We start from the raw sequence: 16,060 nt of genomic DNA, 5'->3' as shown, positions 1-16,060 counted from the left end.
CAACCGTAAAGGCATTTCTGAAAATGTCGTCAGACTTTTAAACAAACATAGTGCTATCTGGTCTCATACGGACTTTAAATGTGTTTTCAATTGAGTAGGAAAGCAACACAGGGCTTCCCTTTACCAAACGCTCCTTTTCAGTTTCCACGCAGCGTCAGGTGAGTGTATTTTATATGCATTTCTTTTAGCATCCATTCCCTTAGATAATACTCACCTCTTTGTTATATTGTTAAGCTAAGACCTTCTGGAAGAACTGCACGTTGAAGTAATAGGCTTAAACTTTAATTCTTTGTATTGTACTTATCACATGTTGACATTAAAAAGTGGAAGCACGTGAATTAATTGTAAGCACGTGACTTTCTAAATTACACAGGGCCGCCTGTTGTTGATATCGTAGACAAAGCTGCCCCGAAGCTCATTTACGCTACAGTTCAGGCACTGGAATGCTCGCAGGCGCAGTAACTGCTGTGCTACTACACAGACCGTGGTCAGGTGTAAGGGACATTATACCTGCGCCGACTAATGCTTGAAGACGTGTACTGTCTCCAGTTCAATGCCTGCTCTGAACGTAATGATTCCCCAGGGCTAATTGCTGCAGATCCGGTACTTTCTCTGAGTCTAATGACCCTTCTGTGGATAACTGCAGGCACAGTGTCTGTTCTAGGTCTAATGGCAGACACAGAAACAACACTCAAATGAATATCAGCAGACACTACCTTCTGTAGGCTGACCGCAAAGTCCCATCACATCTGGGGCGAATGAATGCAGACACCATACTTGCTCTGGTAATTACTAACGACACAGTACGCACCTGCTCAGCAGCTACATCTGACGATACCTGCTCCTGGAGCAGATAATTACAGACACAATACCGGACATGGGACCAGGGGAGCCGAGTTATGAATTTCCTGAGGGTTGGGGGCCCAAATACAGGAAGTGACATCACTGGCAGTTATAGTACCACACATTTGCATGTAGTCGCCAACTTGGTGCAACGGCGCACAGCGGGGTGGAGGCGCGCGCAGCGCAGAACAGTGGAAACATTGGCTAGCATGTACTGCATATACTAAAGTCAAGTAAGAAGGAGATTTAAGCCTTCGAGTTGCATTCCAGTAGGCCACCACTGCCCCTACTCCACCCCTCTGTAATCATCCAGGTTGTAGTAACCCTCAAAAGGCAGAGCAACACAACTGGGAAGGGAGAAAAGAAATGCCATTCCATCCTGTGAGTGTGTCAAACATCAGAGCAAAGACTGTGCGGGTGCCTCCTACCTTGGAGCACAATCTCACTAATTTGGTGCAAATCTCGCAAGTGGGAGCATGGGAATCCCCTGTGTGTGTGTGTGTGGGCTGCAGACTCCGGATCACATGCTCACTTCTTCAGTGTGAAACTCTGGCCAAGGCTCTTTGGGCAAGCTTTCAGGATGGGTCTCACACCTATAAACAGTGTGATATATTGAGTGGGCACCTCACGCCTTGGAGCATAGTATCAACCATTGCTGGTAATCTCACAACTGAATGTACAGTTTCACTCTTGGTCATTTCAGTGACCCCATGAATATTAATGGAGTCAGACAATTCTATTTCTGTTAAAACACTCTGAATTGTCACTCCAGTTTTCTCGATCTATAGATGTTAATGTTAAAGGATATTTGTACCGCACACTATCACCACCGGAGTGGTCCCCTGGCGCTCTGGCGGATCTGAAAAAGGGAGGGGGGAGGACTTAGTCGGAGTAAACTGGAAAAGTGCAAGAGAGCAGTGATGTGCTGTTGGTAGCCTCACCCTGGTGGGTCCGTTGGCTGGGCTTGGGGTGTTTTGCAGTCGTCGCGTTCTGTTGTGCAAGTCTATGTGTGGTTTGTTGTTTTGTTGCATTGTAGTGAAGTTTGGGTAGATTGCTGTGGTTTAGGCTTGTGGTTGTGTTTGGTTAGAGTTTGAGAGGTGTATGCAGAGGGATGAAATTGTTAGTGGATTGGTTAGTTGGCATACACTCTTTTCAATTATGTCTAGGTGTGATGCTTGCTAACATTCACTATTTCATCTGGTAGCAGCACTTGCTAATTTTCAATATTCTGTTTAGATGGAACACAGGCTAGTGATCATGATTTCATCCAAGTGTGGCACATGCTAACATTCATAATCCTGTCTAGATGTGACGCAATCTAAAGTTAAGAATTCCATCTAGGTGTGGTGCATGCTAACATTCAGAATCCTGTCTAGATGTGACACAAGCTGTAAGCGGATTCAATTCAACACTACAGCTAAGTCGATGCCTAGTCTGGGATGCTGGCGGAAACCCTTATTGATATATTTTTTATATCCAGTTCGTTTACTCTGGATGACAACCCTTATATAACACCCCTCTCTTAGAATCCCCCTGACCCCACTGAGCCAAGAAGTAGGTTTGTTTTGCAAATTAAAAGGTTTATTTGAAAATTAAACAAAATATATATATATATATATCACACTTTTATAATAAATTAATATTTGATAGCACATTTGTGAAGATGATAGTGATCAACAATGGATAATGTTACAGTGGTACACTCTTTTTGATGGCTTAGAAGTGATATAGAGAGGATAAAGTAGCTGAGAATGCTTTTATGGCTTCAAGGACAATGCAATGATGAATGAAAATGCAGTACAGAAAATAAACTTGATATGACTTCAACAAATGACAATGTAATCACTTTTCTTTGACAATTCACCCCCCCCTTTATGCAAGTTAAAGAGATGGAAGGAAAGCACACAGTTCTCAGGAATGCAATCAAATATAATTCAGTCCCCCCTGCCCCCCCCCACCAAGCTTAGAGGAAAACAGGTAGGAGTTTTAAACACAGGCAATATACTTTGATGTGGTTGCAATTAAGTGAAAAATATGCTAAAAAGGCTTTCAATTCCCTATAGGGGGTTCAGGGTAGTTGATAGATACTTTGAATCAGTTCAGGCCAGCCCTATCAATGATTCAGGGATGGTTATTAGGTTGAAAACAGATTTCAGGGATGGAAGCAAAAACAAATATTTTTACCCGTGGTTAAAATGAAGCAAAATGTCAAATCGCGGCAATTTAGTCGCGCGCGTCGAGCGCAATTACGGAGGCGGTATAAGGAAAGCCTAGAATCTTAGCTTTAAGATGAAAGTTAAATCTCGTTCCTACCACAAACTGTTCCGGAGATACGGCCGATTTAGTAAAGGTAGTTTTCGGATTTGAAATTTTAAAGCTCAGAATGACAGATGACAGTTTTTAGTTTTAAAGATGACAGAATGACACGATTCTAGGAGGCAGTTCTAATAGGCTAAAATAGTTTGGATTAGATTATTTTAAACTAAGAGATTGCTTTTGGCACAGTGCTAGCTGGGTACTCGCACTAGATTTTGGACAGGAATGCGACTTCGTCACCGATCGGGTCAGGATTAGCTGGACTTCTGCTAGCGGTTCTTCACAGCGATCTGGTCTCTGGGTCTCTGGTTCTGTTATCGGTTCTGCTAGCGGTTCCGGATACAGCAGTCTCTGGTTCTGCGGGTCTGGATCAAGTGGATTCTTAACAAGCAGCAAACCGCACAGCCCGGCGGTTGAATAGTTTGCAAATTATTTTTGAGGCCTGCTGAAGAGAACTCCGCTTGTGGGTTAGCCTCTCTGCTACAAGTTCTGAAGTAAAGTTCTGGATCCCTGGAGTTCTGGATTTGAAGTCTGGAGTCTCCCGGCAAAGCGTCCCGCAAGAAAGTGGAAAGTGAATGTCTCTACCTGGGTTTCAGTGGCTCTTTTTATGTGTTTAGAAAGTGGGTGGGTCGGCTCATTCTGCATGCCCAACCCTCTCAACTTATCATTGGCCAGTTCCTCCTCTCTTCCTTGATTGGGGGAACTGGGTTGTGAGTCAGAGTGATGAGGTAGGTTTATGGTCAGAGGATCCTCCCCTTGTCAAATTGCACACAAATCTATTTCTGATCCAAATACATATTTATCTATGTACCATTTTTCTAATATTATAGGTCCAGTAACATATTTTCTGTAGCACCAAACCATCCGATCCCTGTCTTTGTATGATGTCGTGTCCACTTATGACAGAATTCTCCCCTTTTCATCCAGATAACCTCTAAACCTTTCCAGATTTTACACAAATGTGCACCAGGGATATGGGTTTCAGATGATCGTGTCAGATTTTTAACATGCATACATTTGGAGTAACAACCTTTTTTCTGCTACTATCCCCAAGAACATACCACAGGGTCCTAACACCTCTTAAAATGTGCACAGAAAAATCACAAGAATGATGATGTTATTTATATCATTCTTACAAGTCTGCACTATGAATTATCCATCTTTTTTAAATCATGCTCTGGCCCCAAAGGGGTGTGTTTTTCCAAAGCACATTGTGGAATTTCTGGTTTATCCACTTCCCCCAAGCTCAGCTTGCTCTCGCAGGCACTGCCCCTCCCAGTTTCTCCCAAGAGGAAGCCATTTGACGACCCCCCCCCCCCCCAATATAACATTTGCCTGAGCCAGGGACAGTGATTTGTTTAGTTTCCTGTAGTCCCCAGGTGCCACTCCCCGAATTCAATCAGAGAGGTGTCATCTCCTTTTGGCAGGGGCAGCAGGATTCAGCCAGGCCTGGGAACACAGCTGCTGAATTCCCTCTCCTGTCGGGGGTAGTTGTCAGGCAGAATCCAGTTTCATTAAGCCAGGCTTCAGCTAAATGTCACTTTTGTTCCCAGTTTTTCTTCATTCAAATCAAACTCACAATTTTTGCACATGCAGCTAGAATGCTGATTCTAAGTTCAAAACTATGTCATACTCAAAAGTAGGTCACTTATTTTAAACATTTCGATTTTAGTGGCTTTCTGTCCATTTAACTTAAGCTGCTGACATCCACAGCTCAGCCAGTTTTGTTATAAACATTGTTTTTGTCATGCCACTCACCCGGCGGTCTGGTCTTTCCGCTCCTGCCCGATCGGCTCCCTCCTGGCGGCTCTATCCTCGCTTCCGCTCTTGGGGTTCGGCTCCCCGGGGTATTCCGGGAGTCCGGCGTTATGTTTCGCTGCGCATGCGCGGTCGCTCGTGTCCTCGCGCCCGCGCATGCGCAGTGTATTGGGCACTCGGAGCAACGAGAGCTTGCTTCTCAAGCCTCGTTCTGGGCTCGCCAGCACCTGGGAACGAGGCGGATTGCGGTACAAGCCTCTCAGGTGCTGGCAGCCCTATAAAATGAGTCCAGGCCATGTTCTATCGCGTCTCAACGCGGTTTTGCCCAGACCGTGTTTTCGCTCCGCTCCCCTATCCCGTTGGTTCACACCTGTTCCAGGCCATTACCTTTTACCTGCTTATCTCCTGGTTCTATTCTGTGTCCTGGGCCCATTCCCTTCCACCTGGTTGCTCTCCTGGTTCAATTCTGTTTCCCTGGTCAGTGTCCTCTATCAGGTTGCTCCCTCCTGGTTCCCTTCGGTTCCCCTGGCCATTATCCTTACCTGCCAGACCCTATCAGTTCCCTACCTGTCCTTTTGACCATAATCAGCTTGTTCTCCCCCAGTCCTTCTGCGCTCCTGCCTTGCCTGCCTCTTCCTTGGTGCTTGTCTGCGAACTCCCCCTTGCCTGCCTGGTACCTAACCGCCGTGGACAAGACCCGCCTGCTACCGGATATTTCTTCTACTGCTACGGAAGGACAAACCATTCTCTGCTCCCCCTGCCAGTGCTCGCACTGTCCTGACGTCACGATAATCAGGGGTAAAGCACACCGTGACGTTGGGAGTCGGTTCATCCTCCGCCCAGTTGCTAAGTTTGGGTTTAGGTTTGGACTGGCTACCCGCGTTACACTAGCTTCGGAGAAGAACAGACAGTCTGGCTGCCAACCAAAGACCTTCAGCAAGACAAACAGGTACCCACCGATCTCGTGATATCCACTATAACAGTTTTGGGCTCTTCATCTTTCCAGATTTTGTATGCACACAAGAATACATTCTGCTAAATGTCTGCTGGTGTTCATTGAGATTTTTGAATATCTTGTGATGTTTAAAATAGGCATTTTGAGCTTGCATTCAGGGAAACAAAGGTGATTTTAAAGCGCTTTTTTTAGCCAACCGGCACTGCTGTTTTTCCTTTGGCACACATTTCACTCATGGCACTCCTGGCCCATCATGCTTGCACTGGTGGGTGGCAGGTCAGGGGACCACTTTGCTGTGCGCAAAACTGCACGGTTCTCTGGGATTCTTGCGCAAATGTGGGCTTTTCCGCCCTCTTGGATTTCCTAAACCCACAGCACCAAATGTTGCAGCATAATAGTCCAAACGTGGGTCAGGACACCCAACAAAGCTACATTTATGAATTTCATCTAGGTGTGTGCAGGGGTGATAACTTGTGTCTGAGAGAGCCCATTATTTCATTCAGGAGAGATAAAGGGGTAACAACCCCCTGTTCAGGCTCATTTTGCCCCAAGTCCCCTCCAGAAGGAGTGAGCAGGTTTTAAGACCATGCTGATTCTGCTATCCGACAGGCTCGAGCCTTCTATCCCTTGCCCCATCACGGCTCCCAACATCCTGAGCGGCAGTTTATGGACAGCAGGCAGCTCTGGACATGCCTGTTGCCAATTGAATCTAGACAGACCTACTATTTAGACACTGGGAGAGAGCCATGAATCCACATTGGTGGTGAAGAAGCGCTCCACATACAGAACACAATGGTATAGTGTTAAAGTCCTGCTGAGAAATCATAATTCTGAGCATGTGAGCAGTAGGCTGGATCAGTGCTGCCCCATAAAAGGTGCTGAAGCCTCTGTGAGAAGTGGCAGTACTGTCCCAACGGTGAGAAGTGTAGTATTTTCACATTAACTATGCTTAAGAACTTTGAGTTATTGAATAGTGCTGCTACATTCTGAGTAATTCCATCCCTTTAAATATATGAGCTCTTGTATAACCACAGCAGAGTTATTCTGATGATAAGACTTGCTCAATAGTTCTGGTTCTGTATCATTAAATGTACTTCTGATCTTTAGAGTATCAGAAGGATAGTTCAGGGGCAACATGCTCGCCTTGGAAGCAAGACGACACAGAGCAACACGGGTTCGATCGCTCGGTCTGCGCAACACAGGTTCATTCCCTCGGTCCGCACAACACAGGTTCATTCCCTCGGTCCGCACAACACAGGTTCGCTCCCTCGGTCCGCACAACACAGGTTCGCTCCCTCAGTCCGCGTTTAGAAACCTCTGGGTAGTACACGCATTATAAATAACCAATTAAAATTAAAAGAAATACATCTCTTGAGAAGTGCTGGGACCTTGTCAATAAGAGTGTAGCAGCTCAACTGCTACACTCAACCCAAAACGATTTTTAGAAATTGAGGGACGGACTTGCTTTGCATCTGTGCCTCCATTTCTAAAAATCCTTCAGGGTTGGGTGTACCTCTACATCTGTTCACCCCTCTTGCCAAGAGGGGTGCACAGATGTACAAATGCACCGAACCCAAAACTATGTTTAGAAATTGAGGGATAGACTTGCTTTGCATCTGTGCCTCCATTTCTAAAAATCCTTCTGGGTTGGGTGTACCTCTACATCTGTTCACCCCTCTTGGCAAGAGGGGTGCACAGATGTACAAATGCACCCAACCCAAAAAGAATTTTTGGGTTGGGTGTACCTCTACAGCTGTGCACCTGTGTACAGATGTAGAAGTATACCCAACCCAAAACGATGTTTAGAAATTGAGGGAGAGATGCAAAGCAAGAGCCTCTTGCTTTGCATCTGTCCCACAATTTCTAAACATCGTTTTTCCCCGGCTTTTACCCGGGCCGCCAGAGAGGGACACAGTATGGATGGAACAAAGGGCCATCCATACTGCGTCTCTTCTCTCCGGCCCGGGGGGGAGGGGGCTCGGCCCCGACTTCATTCTGCCGGGGGGGGCTGGGCCCCGCAGCCCCCCCGTACTCGGCGCCCCTGCATGGGACACAGATTCCAGACACAGTTCCTGCAACTAGGGCGGTCAACTTTTTTATATCCTTTTGCGGGATACTTGCCCACAAGGTGGTGGTGACATCACAAAGGTGGTGGTGACGTCACAGCGTCATTCACGTTTGGCTCACCCCATTTGTAATTTAAATTTGTTAATGGCTCTCAACACCTGGCTTAATTGCAATGCAAATGGTTTGTCCTTGGGAGATGATGGTCACGTTTTTTAACTTTAAACATGACCAGCACGACCCAAGGAACAAAACATTAGCAGTGTAATGAAGACAGATGTCAGAGTGTTAGCAGCTCGACCTGCAGGCTCAAAAGGAGCCGGGCCGTGGAGCCGCCCAGAGAAAGAAAGCAGCAGGCGGCAGCGCCGTGGTGTGTAGATGCAGGTGGTCCCGACTTGCTGTCTCCCGAGAGTCACACTGCAGGGACCAGAGCAAGTCCAGACAAACTACGTCCCGCTCAGCCACTCTGCAAATGCGGGACAGAGTTCCCAATTACAGGACAATCCCGCGAAATATGGGACAGTTGGCCACCCTACCTGGAACTATTTACATTTGATACAGTACCTGCTAATCCGTTACATATGACAGAATACCTAAATGATGGCATGCAGAGTACGCACTCTGGGGTTTAACACAATACCTGCTCATGAGCATATCTGGGTTTAATGACTGCAGAAACAGTAAAAACCCCATACACCCTTTCATTTTCCTGTGTCCGTTCCCATTCCTAATTCCCCTCTGACACCTCGAACTACACTCTGAAATGAACGTGCAGCGTAAACAACTTTTCAGTAGGGATAAATTATTGTGCCCCGATTTTCAAAACGTGTTTGGTGCAACTGATGGGTTGCTCATTTACTTCACTTGCGCCAAAAAGGTCGTGAACCGTGCACAAAATACATTTAAATTTGTGCATCATAGTTGTGCACATTGAGGTGCTCTTTTCCCACCAAATGCACAACTGCACAGGGTAGAAAGGGGGTTCTGGACATTTTTAAGTAAATCCCGATTTTCAAAAGAGGTGCTCTTTTAAAAGCACAGGGAAAAAAACTTCCCTGTATCTATTTGGAACAGGTGCAGGGGGATATAAAATGTATGGAAAGGTCACTTATGATCCTCTAATGCAATAAGTGATTGAATGCTCTGTGAATAAGCGAGTGAATGTTGAGGCTAACAATGTGTGTGTGGGTCTGTGCATGTGTTTTCCACAATCCCACTTACTCCACATCCCCTCCAGCATAGCGCTGACGCAGTTGGGTAGAGTTGATGTCGTTTTTCTGGGGTGAGATGCCATTGGACAATCTTAACTGGACAATCTTAACCCACATCTCCTGAATCTGGCTGGCCTGTGTGAGCTTGGGGATATCTGCCCATAACTGAGTCCAAAGTTCCTCCTCCAGCGGCGGCACCACTGCAGTTTCCCACTGCTCCATATAGTACCATGCCTAGCTCCTTGCTTCTTCTGCTATAATCCCATATAACGCTCCTACCAAATCACTGTCCCGGTGTCCATCGTTACAAACCATTCAAAGGGCGTGAGATCCTTGGCCGCTGACCTGAACATTGGGTATGTAAGCCAGTGCCTCAGTTGAGAGTAGCAATACCTCTCCTCCTCATCTAGCCCAATTTCCTGCTTGCACGGTGCAAAGGATTTAATGTTCTGACCCAAGAACATGCCACGTAGTTTGTGCCACCCTGCCGACTTCCACCATTGAAGGCACCCCTTTCCATGCCTGGTGTGAACTGGGGATTCCTAAACCGCAACATCAGTGGGGAGCGGAAGGTGGTCAAGTTCCCCCTCCTCACCAGCTCATCCCATGAGTCCCCCCACTAGGGCCCCTATCCTGCTACTGTACATGTTTGCAGGTCTACACCTCGTCCAGCAGCGAGCCCACCACCGCTTTGTCCATTTATCACCAGACCTTCCCTCAATCGCCCCTGAAAAATCCCAGATCACTCTGATTTGAGCCGCAAGGAAATGGAAGTGGAAGTATGGCGCACACAAGCCCTCCCTTGCTTCTGGGAGAGATTAGCATCTGCATAGCTACCTTGGGTCTCTTGTGGTTCCAAATAAATGACCCCACATGTTTTTGAAGAGTCGAAGAAACCTTGGGGAACCCCCACTGGCAGGGCTGTGAAATAGTACAGGATTTATGGCAAAATCACAATTTTAAGGGCATTTATCCTACCCATCCAGGATATTGATAAGGGCATCCATTCCGACAGCAGCCGCTGCAGCTTTTCTGCTAAAGGCGGGTAGTTAGCATGCTAAAGAGCACCAGTAATCTAGACCCCCAAATATCAGGGTCCAGTTTCTGACCATTTATAGGGTACTATACCCTGAAATTCCTGAACCTTTTCTGAGGGTGTGGTCACGTTTAATAACTGACTTGTGGGCATTTACTTTTAAACTTGCTACCCCCCAAAGAGAAGAAGTTGCGTAAGCTGATACTCGCAATCTTCGTCGGATGTGAGGCTGAGAGGGTTCACTGGTTTGTAATCACAATCGTCTCTAGATGTTATGTAGTCTGTTTGTAATCCTATTTGGATGCGAGGCGGAGAGGATTCACAATCCACAAACCTCTCTAGATGGGAGGCAGGTTAATATTCACAGTCCTCTCCCGATGTGGCGCTGAATAATGTTCAAATTCCTCTCTAGTTTCGAAGCAGTTTACTATTCACAATCCTCTCTTGATGTGATGCAGGCCAATGTTCTACTTTAATGTTTTACAGGTCAAATGTTCAGTCTTCTCTAGATGTGACGCAGGCTAGTGTGCAGACATTTCAGAATCCTCTCTTGATGGGAAGTAGGTTATTATTCACATTTCTCTCTAGATGTGGGACAGGGTGGTGTCCACAATTCTTTCTTTGTTGTGGCAAACGTTTGTAATCTCTCAATGTGGCACAGGCTAAAGTTCACTGTTCTATCTTTATGTGGTGCAGGGTGGTAACCAGTACTCTTTAGATGTGGCGCAGGCTATGTGGTGCAGGCTAATATTCACAGTTGTATCTTAATGTGGCATAGGCTAATAAGCACATTCCTATCTAGATGTGGCTCAAGGTAATATTCACACTCCTCTCTAGATGCAACACGGTATTATTCACAGTCGTCTCTAGATTCGACGCAAGGTAATATTCACAGCTTCTCTCTTAATGTCACTCAAGGCAATATTTGCAATCCTCTCTAGATGCGACGCAAGATAATATTCACTGCTCTAGCACAATGTGGCATAGGCTAAAAAGCAGGCTAATAAGCACAGTCCTATCTAGATGTGACTCAAGGCAATATTCAAGTGGGAGAGAAGGGCCATGGAGGAAGCAACCAGGCGACAGTGGGTGCACGAGAACGCCACGCTCTGGGATGCCGTAAATAGCCTTTAAAGGCTCACAATTTGGTCGTGATGCAGTGGGGGGCTTGCGCAGCTCTTACCTTTCCTTTTTCTTTTGCGTAAGTGGCGAGGGGAGCAATGTAACACCGGGTTACCAGGCCTGTGTTGTGGGAGACTGGGTACAGCCAATCAGGTTGCAGGGAAGGGCTTGGAGGTCGAGAGAAGGGCCGTAGAGGAAGCAACCAGGCGACGGTGGGTGCAGGAACATGCTGCTCTCTGAGATGCATAAATAGCCTTTAAAGGCTCACAATTAGGTTTGATTGCAGTCCAACATGCTCCTTGCCAGACTGTACACAGGGCTATTAACCCCATCTCCATACTAGCATGTCACCAACTGGCAGACACTCCTCTGTTCTTCCCTTGTAGACCACAAACAAATCACATTAAGGATGGATGTCACTCGATTCATCATCAATCCCACAAATTCCTAACCGCTGACTGCTATCACTACTTGCACTTCTGTGTCTTTAACAGAATCAATTCTCCTTGCAATGCTAGATGTCGGAGCGTTCGAAGTTGACAGGATGACTGATGCTCTCCTGCAAGATATTAAGCACACCAGTCACCATCTTTCCCAAATGATGTCTTGAGGGCAATTGTTCATTCTCGGGCCACTTATTGAGAAGGTCTCTGACGACGTCAACGTGCCACAAGGATGAATAGAGTGTCATTTGTGGCTTACTTAGTTTGATGTCCTTCAACACCCATACAACTGCTCGTGTCCTCAGTCATACAGTCTATTTGATCATGCCCTACTGAATTAGCACAGCTACACATGCTTATGGTCCTAAATGCCTTACTCTCATCTGACAGCGAGGCTAAGAAATTCAAACTGAACTAGAGGGGCAGAAATTGGATAAAAAAACGTCTCTGCTCACACCATCGCTCCCATATCCACGATGCATCGATATAGCTTCTGTATGTCGAAGTAGCCTGTGGTTCTTTGAGGTTAGCAGCTTGTCCGGAAAGTTCTGGCAATACCCATCTCTGCCAGAAACCCTGCAAGCATGCAGCAGGAGCTCTCCTGTCTCTACAAGGGGCTGGATCGGTAAGGAGATCTCCACTCAGAATCCCACAAAGAAAATAAATAGAAAGTTTCATCAAAGCTGGAAACAACACTTGTGATGTCCCTGCATTCTTTTGCGAGAGCTCTTGAGATCGTTGTGAGCGGTGAGTAAGCCTAGTTCACGCCTGCACTCCACCGATGCAAAAGTGCATCCGTCCAGATGCTTTTTGGTCCACCCTTCAAATTAAATAATTTGGTATATGAGTATTCACCCTGGAGATGAAGATAGCTCTGTCCAGTAGAACCCATAGCTTTTCTTTGACCTAGAACACCTCTCAGTTGCTGGATTTGTAAAGTTAATGGAAGTTCCAATCCTCTACTAAATGGTCCACATATGGGAGATGGTCTGCTTTGACCAAAATGTTTCTATCCAGGTAATGGTGCCAAAATCTTATAGTTCTGCTAGCATATACTCTACATTTATCTCACCACTCAGATGCCCGTTCTGAGAAGGATACAGAATTTCACTTTGTCCTAAACTAGCACTGTTACCGTAAATGAGCCTTCTAACGACAATTAACGTGGAAAGCTGGCATCGTGGGGTATGCGTCCTTCAGGTCTAGTCTTACTAACCAATCTCCTTTTCTCAGGATGTCCCTTAGAAGATGCTCTCCTTGGAATGTCGGTAAAGCATCCACCAAACGAGAGGGCGACCCCTACTCTGGCTCGGGCTGGGGTACTATGGAGAAAAGCAAAAGAGTGCTCTGCCAGGAAATCTCTTTATTAACAAAAAAATGTGCAGGGTTACATTCTAAGCATTTTGTTCATGGTGGAACTTTTTTTGCAGTGAATGTCAACCTATTTTGGTGTCCCGCAGTAAATGAGGGACAACCTGACTCCAAGGTATAGACATCGTGTGTCAAAAGAAATATAAATCGTTCATCCAGTTAATTGAAAACCCTGTAAAAAAAAAAAACGGTGAATTTATTTTGTGAGAAGTATAATTAAGTTCATGTGAAACCATCAGAACAGTAAACATCAAACAATAACGGAAACAAAAATAAAGTTAACAAACAATTCATCATATTCATAAAAACACACCGTATTTATTTTTTTTAACCAATCTTTTTTTGATTTTAATAGTAAACAAGCGTCTCAGGAGCATAAATTCAATTATTGGATGGTTTGTACAGAGAAGAACATAACAAATCAAAAGCATAACCAAATGGGGCTAGGGGGGATAGTGGGGGAGGGACAATCGGGGGTGCTGTAGGTCTTGGGGGTCCTGTTTTGGACAGTTGCCTTTTGCAGGGAGGTCTGGCTAGTCATTGTCTGAGGTGGGACGCCTTGGGGGGGTTCGCCTTGCACTCCGCTACTCCTGATTCCGAGTTAACAGCACTTGGTGGGGGGGGGGGGGAGTTCAGTGTGGGCCTCAGGTCTGGTTTCGGATTATGTTAGTCATATTTAGATAGCCAGCAGAGCGGCAGTGGCTTCCTTGCCATTCTGGGGAACTGCTCCGTGTAATCTAGGAAGGGGGCCCAGGTGTCGAAGAACTTGTTCCTATTTCCCAGGCGGATGGCGGTTATTTTTTCCGCTACTGCGATGTCCCAGCATTTGGCCCACCACAGGTTCACTGCAGGGCGCTATAGCTACCTTTGCAGCTGTGAGAAGTTGAGTGCATAGGCCTGCCAAGTTGCCAGTCAGCCGGAATTTGCCGCTCCCTGTGCTGCCCAGTAGGACTATTCCTGGGTCCCACGGAACCGTCAGGCCTGTGATCTGCTTAATGAGGTACTTTGTGGACATCGGGCATGTCCAGAGCAAGTGGAACAGCGTGCCTGTGTCTGCATCCTCCCAACACCGCGGGGAGATTGCTGGGTTACTCTTGTTCAGGGTCTCTGGGGTTAAGCACCATCTGTAGTAAGTTTTGATCGCCCCTTCCTTATTGGTGACGCATTTTGAGCTCTTCTGCATTGTGGTCCAGATGTGCTCCCCCCCCCCTTCTTCCGTCTCGATTGCTCTGCCAATGTCCCTTTCCCATTTTTCCATGTAAGCCACCTTTTTGTTGGGGTCTCCTCTGTCCAGTAGTCTGTACAAAGCTGATATTTTCCCTCTGGTGGGAAGTGTTGTGAGTGTTTGTTCCAGCGCCGTTAGTTCTCTACAGCCCTGTGATTTCATGGGCTCATGCGAGAGCCAGTGTCGGATCTGCGAGTAGCAAAATCTCTGTTTCCGGCACCCTGAATTTCCCCTTGCATTCTTCGAATGTTAGCGGGGATCCCTCTGCATAGAAATCTCCCAGATGTTTCAACCCTCCCGCTTTCCAGCAGTCCAAATTATTGGGTGTCATTCCGGGGATGAAGTCCGGGTTGTCCCAGATCAGGGATAGGGTGCTTTCCTCCAGCTTTCCTTCCGCTGTGTTCTTGGTTGTGGTTAGCGGGCCCCTCTTTTGGGGTCAATGGGTCTGATGTGCGCAAGCGCTTCTGGGGGGCCTCAGCACCAGTCCTCCTCCTAGTTTCGCCCAGCTAGGTCTGTTGGTGGTTAGTTTCCAGGCTGGTGAGAGTTGTGCCGCCAGCCAAGCAGTATCTATCTATTTCTGGGGCCCCCAGGCCTCCCGATCCCTTGCTCCTCATCGTCACCTTTCTGGCTATTCAAGGTTTCCTTCCCTCCCAAATGAGTTTCATGATGTTTGATTGGAGCTTCTGTAGGTCCATCCTATGGATGGAGATTGGGAGGGTTTGGCAATGGTAGAGCAATCTTGGCACCATGTTCCTTTTTACAGCTGTTATTCTTCCCAGCCATGACACTTCTTGCTTTTTCCATCTTAACAGGTCTGACTGCAGCTCCTTGAACAGTGGGGGGAAGTTTAACTTGTACACTTTCTCTATTTTGCGTGGTATCTTTACCCCCAATTTGGTAGTGTGAGCTGACCCACTGGATGGGGTGACTGGCGGCTAGTGTTTCTATCATGCCTTCTGGGGTGTTAATCCCAAGGGCGTGTATTTTTTGAGATTGGTAGAGAACCCCGAGGCCGCTCCGAAGCTGTCAAGTTCGCTCCACAGCGCCTCCAGGGTGACTTGGGCTTGGTCAGGGTTAGTAGGACGTCTTCTGCGTACAGAGCTATTTTGTATGCTTCCCCCCCTCACTGTTAGTCCACTTATTAAGGGTTTTTGGTGAATTCTACAGGTGAACGGCTCCATGGATACTGCAAAACTGAGCGGGGATAGCGTGTGCCTCTGGTAATATGGATTCTGGGTGATTTGGTGCCGTTTATCCTCAGCACTGTGGTTGGGTGCTGGTAGTTGGCCAGGGTCCATTTCCGGAACCATGGGCCGATGCCTAGGTGTTTTAGGGCTTCCTCAATGTATCCCCAGTCCAACATGTTGAATGCTTTATTCGCATCTAGTGACGGAACTGCCATCTGTTCGGCCGTCCTGCCTGCGGATTCGATGATGTTTTAGGGTGCGCCTGGTAGTGTCGAAGGTGCTATAAATCCTGTCTGGTATGGGTGGAATAATTCTGGGAGGTATTTCGGCAATCTGCTTGCCAGGATTTTGGAGAAGATTTTTGCGTCGTTGTTAAGTAGCGTGATTGGTCTGTACGAGGAGCAGAACTCCGGATTTCTCTGTGGTTTCAATATCAGTACCGTCAGGGAGTCCTCCATTAAGGTGTGACGAAGCCGGAGTAAAAACACACTATATTTACAATTGGTCATGATCGTTATAGGGTGTTGAA

At 46.7% G+C, this 16,060-nt stretch overlaps 1 protein-coding gene across 1 annotated transcript in view; it reads left to right on the top strand.

Moving 5' to 3' along the window:
- Positions 1-21: 21 nt before the first annotated feature.
- The window catches only part of AAR2 (AAR2 splicing factor), a 107,487-nt gene continuing 91,448 nt past the window's right edge, over positions 22-16,060 (top strand). The window contains exon 1 of the mRNA XM_069652314.1: positions 22-158. The gene's annotated coding sequence lies outside the window, so the exon portion shown is untranslated. The remainder of the gene's footprint in view (positions 159-16,060) is intronic.

This window comes from Ambystoma mexicanum, chromosome 3p (genome assembly GCF_040938575.1).
Source record: "Ambystoma mexicanum isolate Mex_15411 chromosome 3p, UKY_AmexF1_1, whole genome shotgun sequence".
NCBI lineage: Eukaryota > Metazoa > Chordata > Amphibia > Caudata > Ambystomatidae > Ambystoma > Ambystoma mexicanum.
Note: the sequence above shows the minus strand (reverse complement) of the source record. Positions and strands in the feature narration are given on the sequence as shown.